At 40.8% G+C, this 14884-nt stretch overlaps 1 protein-coding gene across 1 annotated transcript in view; it reads left to right on the top strand.

The window, feature by feature from the left end:
- The window catches only part of ATXN1 (ataxin 1), a 363809-nt gene that overhangs the window by 116250 nt on the left and 232675 nt on the right, over positions 1-14884 (top strand). The window contains exon 4 of the mRNA XM_039712091.1: positions 360-508. The gene's annotated coding sequence lies outside the window, so the exon portion shown is untranslated. The remainder of the gene's footprint in view (positions 1-359; positions 509-14884) is intronic.

Genomic DNA, 14884 nt, shown 5'->3' on the forward strand with positions numbered 1-14884 from the left:
AGCAGGGGTTCAATTCTGGTCCCTTTAACAGGAGAGGGAGAAGCATTTTCAGCCTAGCCCAACAGGAGCACAGGTTGTAGCAGGTAGGAGCATCAACTGCATGGGAAATACTTCTCCTCAGAATGTTTTTCCAATTAATTTCAAAGGAAGAAATGGTCACTGATGAAGGGAGGAGGAAAATCCTTCCCACCTCATAAGTCTCGTTAGTCTGATGGAAATATCTAATGCATCAGCTGGTCGTGCTTTGCTGTTTAAGCAATCAGCCATTCTGTTGAAGGAGCAGATTGTAAAAAGCATGTGGTTGGAGTGGTGTAAAGCAGGCCAACCCAACATTTCTTTTGTGTTGCCTTTTGTTTTAGAAAACTTTATGGAGTAACAGCACAGATCAGGGAGACAGAAATACATCTGCTGCCAGGCATGCTCAGCCTTCAGCTCCTGGTCTTCTGTCTCCTCCCAGTTCTTCCCAGAAATGAAAGAAGGCTTGAGCAGAAGACCTGCAAGACAGTCAGTGAGTACCAGTGTTAGAAATATTGCCTGACACAGACATGGATGCAAAGTACTGCAATGTACCTTTCCACTGCCAGATGTCTACTCATCTGATGTTGCAGAAGGAGCTTAATATTGCTTTGTGTACCTCAGCTGACACTACTCACCTTGTCACATCATTTGTATGAGGTGTTTTTGTTTCACAGCCTCTGCTGAAACATCCCAGGCACTCAAGCTAAAGTAGCAGAAGCAATGTAACATGGTCTCTCCAGGTTTGAGCAAATGGACATGGAAATGGGGTATTTGGGGATTCAGTAAATGGAGGTTTGACTAGAATCTTCCATCTAATCTTCCAGATAATGTGTGGTCTGGTAAGCTTCATTCATGGATTGGTCTTTCAAAGAGTGAGATCCTACAGCTACCTCTCAAACTTTAGCTGTCCTCTGCTAATCAAGTTGACAAAAATTAATCTCTAGCATCAGCTGTGAGGCAGCCAGGAACTTGATCCCCGTTACTGAAATTTCAGGGTAGTACAGGGTACTGTTACTGCCCTTGTAACTTTTGCCAGTGAAAAATGGTAGTGCATAATTTTTTATTGGATCACTCTTGATACTTGATGCTGTAGACCATCAAATGCTGCTAAGATGTATGAAGGAACTGTGCATATCAGAGGAAGCTCCTTGAAAGCATTCTGTTCCTCCTCCTAAGGTGGAGCCAGAGGAGTCACAAGGAGCAGTTTTCCTGTTTCCAAACTCCGCATCTCTGGAAGCTGACAAGGCTTCTTCCATGCACATGTGAAACCATTGGACAGCTGAGGAGATCACGTGGGGAATTATAGTGCCTGCTTTTCTGTAGATGTTATCTAAGTTTTCATATTCATTATTGCAAGCATAATTATTGCCTTCCTCTAATTATCTCAGTAGCTACCTGAAGCTGACGTTGCACTGCAGAGCAAGTGGCCAGAAGTGAACCAGACAAGTCAAAGATACCATTTGTGTTAAACAGCTGTATCAGTGTTGTTTGAAAATCACATGTAAATCAAATTGATCATGCTAGCTAAATACCATCTTATTTGCAAATACAAAATCAATTCCTAAAAGATTTAAGCCTAAACCAAACCAGACATGGTTTTGCACTGAAATATGAGAATGCCTATGTCTTCTACACTGGTTTAATCAAAATGGATTTAAAATTATGCCTTTAGAAAAACCAGGATATTTTTCCTAGCAGTTTAGATCTAGATGATGACTATAGAAGCAGAGGAGTGCTTTGAAATTCTTTGTTTCATAACTATTCCAGGTTCTGAGGGCCTTTGTTAGACATTTGTTGTACCTCTGTGAACTTTTGGGCTTTAGTATTTGCCTACAGAATATGCACAGAAATAGGAAAACTCCATCTTCATTTCACAAGGACCAGACTGTTGTCTTTGCTCTTATGAGTTCAGTGCAGCTGCGATGGTCCACATAAAATGATAACTACATTTGCAATCACATGCTTGGAAAAGTGGAACAAATGGGAGCAGACTGTTAGTTTACCATGCACGCATTGCCATGAGTCTGTTCATAAACATCTCCCCATTTCTTCCCTCCCTGTTATGCATGGAGGTTCTGCTTCATTGCATGGAGTCCTGAGTAGGTTTTCAAACTTGATCCTGAAGGCTTTGAAGAAAATGACTTCTTTGTTTCTGAGATTGGGTCACCCTTTGTGATCATGATGGCACACAAGTGCATTTCACAGAAGCAATGAAACTGTCAAGCAAAAGAAGGAAGCTTCTGGACACAGGACCTTCCCAGAAGTTTCATCTAGACTGAGGAATTCCTGAGATGAATAAGATGTCTGTAGACATCATCGCTTTCTGAAAATGTCAAACTTCTTCTGTAAGTTATAGAAACACACAAGTGCAAGTGTAACCCCTACAGATTTAATCAAGCTCTTTCTCCTATGGGGTGCTAAGGAAGGAAAAGTGGGAGAAATTATTGTTGCTATTTTTACATGCTTGGGAGCTGCTAAGCGATTATAATAATGGGAGTCATAAATTACTTCACCAATGCATTTGGAGATGAGACAGTGAACTGACTCCTCAGAGGAATACAAGATATGTAATCTGAATGGCAGATGCTGCAAAGAAGAGGGCTCAGGTACTGAGAAAGGAAAACTATGGGTGAAACTGGATTTCTGTTCCCCTGCTTTAATTCATTTCTGTTGCAAGCAAAGCAGGCACTGCATTTGAAATCTGCAAGTTTAGTGAAAGTCTTTGCACCTGCTACCTGAAGGATGGTTCAGCAAAGAAATTCAAAAGTTTATTCAGTGGATTCTTTTTTCCTTTTGCTGTTCCCAAAAAAGAAGCTCATTCATATGCACTTGACAGTGAGAGGTAAATTTTCTGTGCAGCACAAGGTGACTTAACCACATGATTCTCAGGAACAGTAGTGGGAATGCTGCAGCAAAATCCTCATGCCAAGGCATGTGAAAACATTGGTAGATGAATCCACTGCCCTGTGGCAATGGGAATCCTGGTCAATGAATTTTGTTCCGAGTGCCGAAACAAATAAAATCCATGGCACAAATCTCCTGTCTGCAGCACTGTGATTCTCTGTCTTTGAGATTCTGTGCAGACTTCTTCCTGGTGCATTGCATTAATATTAAATTAACAACACGCTACTCACATGGAACTTACATTCTAAAAAAAGCTCACATTATGCTGTAAGCCTTTATTACAAAATAATAGCAGTCGTGAGGTTAAAGTTTGTTCATACAGTTTTCTATAGAACATCTGTACATTTTTTATGGAGGATAAAAGCTACGTTCCACGTGTAGCTTAGTCATACGAATATAGATAGATAATGAGTAGTTTATTGAATTTCCTTTTAGATTTTACCATTCAGTTATATTCATATAAAGCCTGCAAAACATACCAGATTTTTGTAAGTGGTACTTGCTTTTCAGAAACTCAAATTTCTCTGTCAGTGTTCTGCAGAGGATGTGACCTGATATGAAAAGGACCTATTCCTCTAGGATTTAGCTTGTAGCTAGAGGCATAAATCAGAGATTCTCTGAAGTAGATTGTAATCCACACTGGAGAGACTAAAGAGAAATCACTAGGTCCGTATGGAGCAGGACCTTGAAAAGCTTTATGAGGACCACATTCACTGGAACAGTTACCGAGCATCCAAACCATGGAAGCCCACACAGGCTTCAAAACCAAAATATCTCAGGGCTTTTGTGGCCTTCCATGATGCAGAAGCTGGACAGGATTTTTATTGAATCTGGCCTTAAATAAGCAAAAGAATTTTGTAATCAGTGCATGGTTTAACAGGAAGCCAGAAAAATTCTTTTATTATTGGAATGATATGGTGGGAAAGCTTAGCCCTAGATACAGTCCTGGCTGCTGAGCTCAAAAAAAATTTGCCTGCAAGCAAAACTAGCTGGGAGTACAGTAAACTCCTAATTAACCTGAATTGGAAAAGGTATGTATTGCAGTCTCATGTTTTTACTTGTGTATGTAAGTCATGCCTTACTTTAAAAATGCTGACCCTTCACCCCACAGAAATGTTTCCAAGACCTTAAACAGACCTGAACCCTGAACTCTGATCCCCCTTCGCTTTTTCCCATATTGTAGAAGTACTTTCAATTATTGGTGGAGAGCTCTGGATTCGGTTCCAGTGCTCCTTACTGCCACTCCAGGTGTCAAACAGCAGGGACTATTGGAAAGCAATATGTAGCAATCCTCAGCCCTGGTGGTATTTCAGTATTAAGCCTCAATCCTGAAGCAGTTGCTTGCTGTATTGCCAGGAGTCTTAAAGTTTTGTTAGAATGCATGCAGAACAGCAGATAAGTGACCACTGCATGATGGTGTAGATTCCAAAGGGATTATTGCATTGTGCTGTGCTGTGAACTTGAAATTATCCCAGTGCTCCCCGGTGAGACATGTGCCATGGTGGAGCCAGCAGGAGGGGTAGGTATTCTAACTGCAATTGTTTTTTCTCACGTTGAAGTTCTATTTTCATGTTATAGATGCAAAGATTTGGGTGGCATTCAAAAATGTCCAAAGGGACATTAACCAGCATCTGAGAGCATTGTGGAGACTCAGATAAGTGGACAGGGCTCATTCGGGGTCTAGATGAGTGGATCTGAGGTCATTCCTTTAGCTTCAGAGTATACCTGTAAGTGGTGATGATTTCACCTGGAAAAGCATGTAAGCGTTTCCATAAACAGGGTGTGCATTGTGTAGCAAAATCAAAGCTATGCAGTAATAACTACCCTGCAGCTAAATGGATACTTTTTCCACAGCTGAATCCTTAGAGGGATGATGTAGTTTTTAGTCATTCATTGCCATGTGACTTATTAAAACAATTAACAGGCAAAAAAAAATTGTTCTTTTGAGTGGTTTGGCAAAGACTATGCAGTATGAAGTTCAAGCAGAGTGAGTTTCTACCTCTGTTGGTAGTAGTGTGTGAAGTGGCCAGGGCTGTGGTTCTCTTCTTAGCTCCCCCTCTAGCTCACTGTTTGACCTTGGAAAAGTCTCCTGGCCACTTTGGGTTTTCAAGTCATTATGAACTCAAAACTTGTATCAGCTTCTCTAAAAGATTTGCGGGCTCTCCAGGCAAACCTGGGTCCAGCTCTGGGGTTGGGCCTGATGGGTTTATAATTTGAGCTCTGTATACACAAAGTTTGAGGTTTTGACATGTAACCAGATGAAACATAATGGTTTCAGCTGAGTTTTGCTTTGAATTCTTGCATTCAGCTGCACTCCTCACTTAAAAAGAAGGCCCGAAGGTGGCAGAGCTAAGTGAAGGAACTGTCCACTGAGGGCTTCTTGGAGAAAACCAGATATGACCTAAATTTAATGACCTAAAATTAAAGCTCTATGTGTATAGGTTTCACCAAGTCTGACCTAAAATTAAAGCTCTATGTGTATAGTTAACTGTGGTTTTATATCCAGTGCAATTGCCTGTACCCTGTCCCAGGAGGAGATCAGGAGACACAGGTGCATAGCATTTAAAATCTGCACATTGAAAGAACTCTGGAAGCCTTGAGAGTGACAACACAGATTTTCCCTATCTGAAATGCCTTTTCTTGCCTCCTTTTGTTCTCTCCCAGCCATCTGAAAAGTACTGTGCAAACTTAACTTGTGATTTTAACAGTGAGCTACCACCCCAGGACTTGCAGGATGCGTCTTCCAAATTTCCTGCAAGGTGGTATTCGGATCCTTTGCTAGTTGAGTCACAGCTTCACTCAAAATGCACCTCATGGGCGTTGTGAAGGTTGCTGTGTTTGGGTGCTACTTTGCTAGACCTATGCCTCCCTGTCTGGCCTTATAGCTGTGTTCTGGACCTGCAGATGTTTTTGAGGTCTGTGAAGCCAGTGGAGCCTGACATCAGCTCTAGTTTGTCAGTGATTTAAACTCATTTCCGTGCTGTAGTGCTGTGGACACTCCAGCTTATAGCCCACACCTTGGCACACAGTTAATGTAGCTCGCTAAATAGCACAGGCTTAGCGGAAGAGCTTTCTGCAAACAATTGTTATTTTCTTAGGCAACATATTTCAAGGACATGAAGGCTGGGTGAGCTCTGGGTCACGATTTGCTCAGGCTGTCTTTGCACCACAAGCATGGAAGCAATTGCCACTGCTAGATTTAGCTGGCCACACTATGGGCTGTGTTCCAGCTTGGAGGAAACCTGGGTACCTCCCCCTAGGCTCCTGTGCTGGAGGGACCCTCAGGGGCTGGGCTGGCTTGGGCCAGTGGCAACCCTGATTTGCACAGCCACTGTGCAGGGAAAAAAGAGCATGGGACCTTCAGGGCCAGCCAGCTCATGGGGACATAGCTGCTCCCCAGCACTCAGGGGGAACTTCGGAGGGCAGAGTCTGGCACTGCATTGTGTAACTTGATGTTAAAAAACTGTGATTTTTATATGGAGCATTTGTGTGCCAAAAATGCAGCTCCTTTTATTTAGTGAAATATCCTTTGGAAAACTTTAAAATCATGACAGGTTTTCATATTTATTTTATATTCATTTCAGGATTATACACGATCAGCTTTAGGGCCTTGTAGGAGCCAAGAGAATATAAAGGTTGTCAGAAAATTGGAGGCTTTATACCAAGCTGTTCTGATTTAACTGGCAGACCATTTAAAGTTACTGAGATGTGGGGAGAAGCAGAGCTTTTCAGAAATGTCAGTCTTCTGAGTGCTGCAATTTCTGACTGGCACCCACTCTCCAAAGTACTGACCTCGGCACCAACAGGAGAACAGCATCAGCATCTTTAAGCTGTATTTTGTTATTATTGTTCAGAAGTTTTGCCATTTCTGAGTAGATAAGTTTCCCCTGGAGATGCAGTAGCATCTGGGCTTTCTTGCAGCTGAGCTTAAAGCTGCCTGGTTCCCTGAAATGAAGTGACAGCTTTTAGTCTTCGACAGGAACGTGTGAATGTATTCGGGTTCATTTATAACACACAGAGAAGAAAATTGATATTAGGGGAGAAAGAAAATAAAAAAAAAGGAGAGGAAAGAGAAAAAAAAAATCTGAGGGCTTCATCTGCCCAGGGAGGTAGTATAATGCATCCTCATACTTCAGTCCACGTGAGGAGAGTAGTAATGGGATACACACGCACACACGCACACAAGCTGGGATCCTTTTCAGTCAGTTGAATTATTCTTTTGGTCAAAGGTATTTTTCTTAGTTCTAATAATAAACAGTGAAATCTTGGGTTAGTGCAACATACAAAGATAGACTTTAATATACACAATGCGGGTTACGTGGAACTGTTTCCAGTACACAATGGCCACATTGTTTCTCTTTTTTTTTTGTTTCCACAAAAGTATAAAAGAGCATCATGCTACAGACAGCGCATTTTAGTCTGAAGTGGAACTGGCAGAGGATTTCAATGGAAAGTTGATTTATTTCAAGGGATTATGGGAGTCCAGGGATAAAGCTGGCACCCGGCCACAGGGAGAGCCCTTGACCTAGAAGCAGGAACAGTTTTCAAAGCTGTACATGTACATAACTGAGCAGAACACTTTAATTTAGTGCAGAGCATAACCTGAATTCCTTCTCTGAGGGAAGATGAAAGAAAGAAATTTTACTTCTTAGTAGGACACTGGAAGCTGTATCCAAAGCTCTTTGCCTATTTTACATCTTATTCTGCAGCATTGCAGGAAGCAATTGTTTGTGACAAAAGGCCACTTTCTCCACTGCTTAACTGGGAAAGCAAAATGAGCTGCCACTCATAAAACCGACTGGATACAGAATTAATTTGCTTTTCCTGATAGATGAAACAAGTTAACAGACCACTACAGGTTACTCTCTAAATCAACATATGAAATGTAATTGCATTGTCTTTTCTCCCCTCTTCCTCTAGGCCTTGAGTGGTAATTATAAAGACTTTAAATCTCCCTAGTGACATCAGCTGGTTAAAAAATTTGGATCACAGGAATAATGTAACCCAGAGCCTGCTTTCAGCAGCGTTGTTCACACTCCAGAGAAGGCAATTCTATACAAAATACTCATCCATAACTATGCTCTATTAATTTTAGTGGTAGTTTTCAGTAAGCTTCACACTGGGATCCACATCATCAGGCCTATTCCTTAGTCAGAAGGTACAAAGCATAACAGCAAAAAGACCCGTCTTTAAAACGCTATTTTGGAGCATTTTGTGAAGACCATGTATTATATCAAACATGCCATAGTAATTACATTTACTAAAACTTCCTAAGCAATAATAGGCTTCTAGCTTGGCTGCTCTTAGAATCCGTCATAAACTTCAGCCACCTAATTAAGTGCTTTATTCTGCAGCTTCCAGTCTGGCCAAACGACCACAGGCATCTGTAGGTATCTGACCTGAATTAAGGACTCTGGGTTTGAGCCCTGTTTTTCCAGACAGTGCGTCTGACTGATACAGCAAAACCACAAAATGCCAGATGGTTTCAACATATTACACAGCTCCCTGTATGGGCATCCAGCATCAGTGTGTGCCTTCCTGCAAAATTTCACATGCTGAAACAACTTCTTGCAGTGTGGAGACAACACTGTGCCTGAAAACAAAGATTTAACGACACTGGCGTTGCTCAGCCTCTTGTCAACTTCTGGTCTGGGAAAAACTGTCAGCTGTTCTAAAATTAGAAGATAACGTAACGTTGGCTAGAACAGGGCATAGTCTGGGTAGGCTTCTTCGTTATCAGCTTCCTTATTGAACTTTAATCCTTATTTTATGACCTTTCTGCTTGTTTGGGTATAGCTTGCATCATGGGCACAAACTGCCCAGCATGGCATATTTGTACAGTGAGTTTGTTTTGTGCATTAAAATGAGACAGGTCAGCTGTGACAAGTGGGGACTGAAAGGCTTTCTCACCATCCAACCTGTGGCTGAGTCAGAGCCCACACTGAGAGGTCCTTTTGCTATGTTACCTAAAGCAATCTTCCATGAGACCACCAAGTCCCCCTGCATGCTGACTAGTCTGCTGGTTTCCTCCTAACTTGCACACAAATACCCTGGATCTCTAGGGAGATGGGAAAGAGCCATGGAGCCAGCTCTGTGCAACAGAGGGAGCCTCCTTCCTCAGTATGTGCATACACCCTTTAGTAAGGCCCTGGAAGGCAGGCCCTGACCTTTTGCATTTTCTGAGTCTTTCAATGCTGTGAAGCTCTTTAAGCACCCAAAATATACCTCTGTGTGTACTCTGAGCCAGCATCTGCAAAACTGGAGGGGTTGGTGCCTGCTTCCCTGCATTATCTGTGAAGGAGAAAGAAGGCAAATTTGGCTCTCAGAGGAGAGGGAGATGTTCAGCTAGTCCTGCTCCTTTAACATATGCTGCCAAGACGTTGATAAGGTACCCGAGCTCCAGGTATCACAGGAGATGCAGGCAGTGCAAGTGCATGAGATGAAACCAGGCTGCAATTGTGATTCTTCAGAGTTTGAGACTCCCATTCAGGAATCCCATGAAATGCAAGGATATTAGATCCTGCCTACAGGAACCTGCCAGGGTCTTTTATTGGCCATGCCTGTTTCTTCTAAAGCCATAAGAATTGGGCCTTGCAAGCCTGATCCTGAACTGAGTGACACAAAAAATTCTCATGGCACATGCTGAAGGAAACAGTGAACTGCCAGCTCATTTAACCCCTCATTAGGTGATGGGAAGTTGCATGCATTTGGGAAGGCCAGCTTAGTGCTCACCATCCCTGCCATGGTGTTCAGGAATTCCTGAGAGGCTGCCACTATAGGGCAGGAACCACTGTGCTCTGTAACGGGGTGCCCATTCCTTTATCCATGCTTCCTCCAAGTTCTCCATGTCCCTTCTGAAGAAGTTTTATGTCTGAGATATCAGAAGTACTCCAGAGGTAGCTACAGTCCTTGTAATCTAGGGTATTATCCCTGAGCACATTCTTCTGGAGAACTTGGCACTGGGATGTCATGAGGAGATGGAGAGGAAAAAAGGAATGCTTTCTTTTTTAAAGGTTTAAAAAAATTATCTTTGTGGATTGAATGCTTTTTGCAGCCAGGTTACCAGGGACATTCTGTGAAGAAAGCTATGCTTGAATTCATTTTCAGCTTATGTTGTAACACCACTCCTCGGCATTAGTACCAGTAAGTTTATAATCAAGTACATGGCAGCTGCACCACCAGGCCATCAAGGTCACTTTTCAATTCACAGTCCTGTCTGTGGTTTGGTGGAGAAAAAATAATTATGAAATCCCTTGGGAAAGGGCTGTCTTGATGTGGCCAGGCACATACCACTAGTAAGCACTTATATAGCATCTTTTGTACCGATAGAAATGAATAAAAAGGAAGAATAGAAACATTTTATGTAGCTTTTCCATAGCAAGAAAACATGTAACTGATTTTATTATGTGTTGCTTATAATTACTCTTTTTCATATCTACCAATTATGGCAAAGAACAGGAGAACTTTAATGACAGTAATGTTAACTGAATAAAATTTTAGTTACTTTAGCTTTAGTGAATAATTTGTCTTCCTCAACCTGATTTACTAATATCTTAGTTGACAAGGCTCCCCATTCTGTGTATTCATTTTGTAGTTAGAGAGGGATTGTTTATAATTTACAGTTTAAGTCTGAGTGCTGTTATTTCGCACTGTCAAAGAGCATCTGTTACAGTAGATAGCTCTTCATATGTTAGTGCCACAAAAAATGAAGCATACCAGCCATGTTAGCAGCCAGTTTATGAGCTCCCAGTAATGTTCAGCTGTGTAAAGGGGAATTTCTTTTGAAAGGGCAGAAAATAGAATTGCATAAGTGAATTCTGTGCCATCATCTACACAAGCTCATCGTCATCTACAATGGGATGAGCTTGTGTAGGACTCACTCACACCAGCTGTGTAATCCAGGTTCAACACTGGTTCTCTGTGTGGGGTAAAATCTGGGCTAAAATTTGTTTGTAGGCATTTGATTGTTACCTGATCATCCCTACAGGCTTCCCAGTGTTTTAACCACAAGTTTGCCAGAAAATAGCCTACATACTTCCTGATCTGTAAGTAGAATGAATGTAGAAGATCTGATTTAGCTGTAACCATACACGGGTAAATTTTAGCATAGTTTTAATGGTTGGCTTTGTCAGTACAGATCGGACAAAGTAATTTCATAGCAAGTTGGAATTAATGCTGTTTGCCTTGTGACAAGACCTGAAACCTCATTAATGAACCCTGGCAAAAGACTTGTTGTATTTAGGGCTGGTTATGAAGCTTTACTTCTTTTAAACTTGATTTTGTGTCCTTATTTCTGCCTGTTTGTTTGGCTGCAGAGCAGAACAGTAAAAGCCCTAGTGTATGAGACTTCTCTTCGCTGTACCTTGGTGAAGGCAAGCAAGGGTTCTCAGCAGTGCAGCTGGCACTAGGCAAATGGTACTGCACAAGGTTTTACCACTGCTGATAAGATCCTAACCCTTGATCAGTCATGCTTTGAACTCAGTTCATACCATCACCACAAGTATTATCCCTCTCTCTACAGAAATATTAGTTGTGACTTCATGGATCAAACCAAACCGTATACTGATTACAAGTGCATACGTGTTCACTGTGGGCTTCCTGTGCACCTAAAATTGTAGCCTAGCCATCTTTAATGGAGCTGTTTATTTCAGAATAAAGCTGATCATCTAAAGCCCAGGATATGAGTAGCCCAACTGGATCTCAGCTGTGATTGTGGATCCTCAAAATTTTAAATAAATCAGGCCTCATATTACCTGTTAGAGACCACACAGTCAGTCAGTGACATGTGTTGTACTTTTTCCAGCTACTCATAGACTCACGAGAGTATGAGATTTAAAAGAAATTAAAAAGTGTCTTCAAATGTTATAAAGTTTAAACAAAAAAGAATTGGACATTTCTAGTTATATCAAGCACTTATTGTTCCACTCTACCTCATGTTTCCTTTGATCTATTTTAAAGTCATTGCAAACTGTTAAAATCCAAATTCCACAATCTTCCTCCCTGCCCCCCAAAGTGTCGTTTTGCCTTGGACTCATATTTTGAGAAGCCTACTTCTTTTGTGTTACTAAAATGCCAAGATTTTAATGGAATGCTTTATTAGGTTTCCAAGTGCTTCTGGCCAATAACAAGCAAAGTTCAGCTCAGTAGTTTTAATCTCACAAACATCAAATCTGTTTTCCCTGCATGTGAGAAGAGCCATGCAGCTCTTAAGAAGATTAAAGCTATAAATTCTAACATTACAAGGGCCAATACTTTCACAGTCCAGATCAGGATGGGTTATTTTATGTAAGTTTGTCCTTATGTGAATTTCTAATACTATTCCTTGAGTTTTGACTGGGCCTCCCCCTCCTCTTATCCCGCTGTGTAATAAAGTATGCTATTTGTAGAAGATGAATATATTGCTTTTTCTTTTTTTCTGCCTCTTTATTTCAATGTTAGGAGGTAAATTATATCATTTTCATTATCAGTGCAGCTCAGAAAACCATCTGTTGCTCAAAGACACCAGGATCAGCAGTCAGCCACCCTCAAAGTAAGCAGCTGTAAATCTAGAGTGACTATACTTTCTAAATGCAGAGAGGCTTTTACATTAATCTCCTGGACTTGCTGAGTAGCTGGTACAGTGCCCAAACACAAGTAAACTCAATTAGTAAAAATAGACGTGATGTAGCACTTCAATATACGGCATTTAAGCATGTGTTCTACAAAGCAGAAGTGCTCTGTTCAAGTCCCAGATACTCTGCTGTTCTGTTCCGCACATGTGATGTGATTCACTTATTTTCCTGGTTGCCAAATACCTCATAAAAAGCAGTAGCACTGTTCTGTTTTCACAAAGATGCAGTACTGCTGTCATTTACACAGGTGTGGATCGGAAGAAACTCACGCAGCTTTTTAAGACTCTGGATGTTCAGCAGCTCTGAAAAATTGTACTTTACAGTTGTCCCTGGAAAGCTACTGTGCAAACCAGCTTTAATGTTCTTCTGTTTTATATGTGCAGATTACATGAAACATACTATTACAAGCAGAAAAGCAACATTTGCAAGAAATATACTTTTTGGAGCTTTGCTCTGCGTAACAGGGTACATTACTTTGCAGCTTAAGACTATGGGCAAGTTTCCTTCTTTACCTCCTTTAGCAATATAGCAGGCTACACCTCTTTTTTTATGGCAAGCTGATCAAAGTCAATTTATTCAAGTGCAAGTTCTCTAAGATCCCTGTGCTCCACTGTGTAACAGAAGGGCTTAGGTCTGGGTGTGGTGTTCTTGACCTTCTAGTCTTTTGTCTTTCCAGCCTGTTTTGCTTCCTCTGTCTGCCCAGTTTTAGCCAGAAGAGTGATCTAAAGAGACCCTGTTTGTTTTCCGTGCACATTATGATAGGCTGCCATTGTGTAACAACATACAGTATGCAGGATAAAACACCCTGCTTATTATAGTGTAGTTAAAAGGCCTGTCACTATTTCCATTTCAAATTCCTATTTTCAGGAGTTTACTACTGAGCCGTAACAAATTGCAGGCAGGAAACTTGGCAGTCACATTCCCAGCCTAAGAGCAAATGCTTTAACCAAGTTTAAATAAATAAATTAATTAATATTAATGGCATGTGCTTCCAGCATGCAAAAGAAAGGAGGTTTTGTTATTGTTTTGTTTGTTTTATGCTTGAAACAAATGATGACGAGTAAGGAGGGTATTTACATACCAACCACCCTTACACAAGAGTTATACACCAGGCCATGAGCAGTGTTACCAAATGATGGAGATGATTATCTGGTGGTCATTCCTAACTCTCCTAAAAGGAATAGCAAGAAAGGAGGATTATTAATCAATGCATATAAGGTATCAATTCCTAAATATTGAGAAGGACAGAAGAGAGTTGTATATCATAAATACTTACAGTGCTAACAAAGCACAGATTGATAACCATGGTGGGTGAGAGTCAAATTCTTTGGGGTTAGCTTGAAAGGAACAAACATCAAAGGAAACAAAATAATAACACTGTAGAGTTGAAGAGTTTGAAGTAGAATAACTAACAGGTGAAACATTTGAAGGGTAAATGTATTTCCAATATATTTTAAAAATCCAGATTTTGATTATACAGCCAAATATTCAGAGTTTGAAGTCTTGAAATAATTAAAAATCACTTTTTGTTCTGTTGTGTAGATAGCAGGGATTTCAAGCTGGCAAGTTCTTCACACTTATCTTTCTGTTCATTGAAGATTTGAGCACTAGAGGGAATCTGGATACTGGTGACCATAAACTTCATTAGTTCAATGTGCTACTAAGGAAAAGTGCCACTACAAGAGTAACAGAATCAGAGGAAGCAATATGCTGGAACTTAAGTCATCCATTTAGCATTTTGGCTAGTAAGAAGCATTAGAAATGTGAACATGTCAAAGGCAAATCCTCAAAAGGCAAAATAAATAGGGAAAAGCAGGTTCTTCAAGAGTAAAAGGGGCTTGGTGGTTGTTGGAATTTTTTCTTTCATTTTGTTTTCAGAAAATTATAATTTTTGTATGTTGAAAGAAGAAAACACTGTTATTTCGCCTTTGGAAAAATCTACCTTTTTGTCCCACCGATTGCTTGCCATTTCTGAAAAGTCAGTTGGCCTCAAAACTGCAGTCTTTTCTCAGGGGATAACCGTTCTGAGAGATAAGTCACATAATGGAGTATTTCACTGCATCATTTACTGCAGACAGCATAACCTGTGTGCCTATGCTGTAAACTGCCTGGGGAGGAAACTTGGCCTTATATAACTGACTAGAGCGTCTAGTTTGAACGGGAAAGGGGTGCTGATCCACATTTAGGGATCTGAGGGATTATTAGGATCTAAAATAAAAAAAGGTTTTAGAAAATCACCATAGGAAATTTTTTTATTTCCAGCTACAAGGAGATTTTGTGATCTCATTGGTGAGACCCTAAATGCGTGCAAGGTTGAGATAAATGTGCCTTAGTTCAGATCAATGTTTTTG

The sequence above is a fragment of the Passer montanus genome, unplaced genomic scaffold (assembly GCF_014805655.1).
Source record: "Passer montanus isolate IOZ18808 unplaced genomic scaffold, ASM1480565v1 scaffold26, whole genome shotgun sequence".
Classification (NCBI taxonomy): Eukaryota; Metazoa; Chordata; class Aves; order Passeriformes; family Passeridae; genus Passer; species Passer montanus.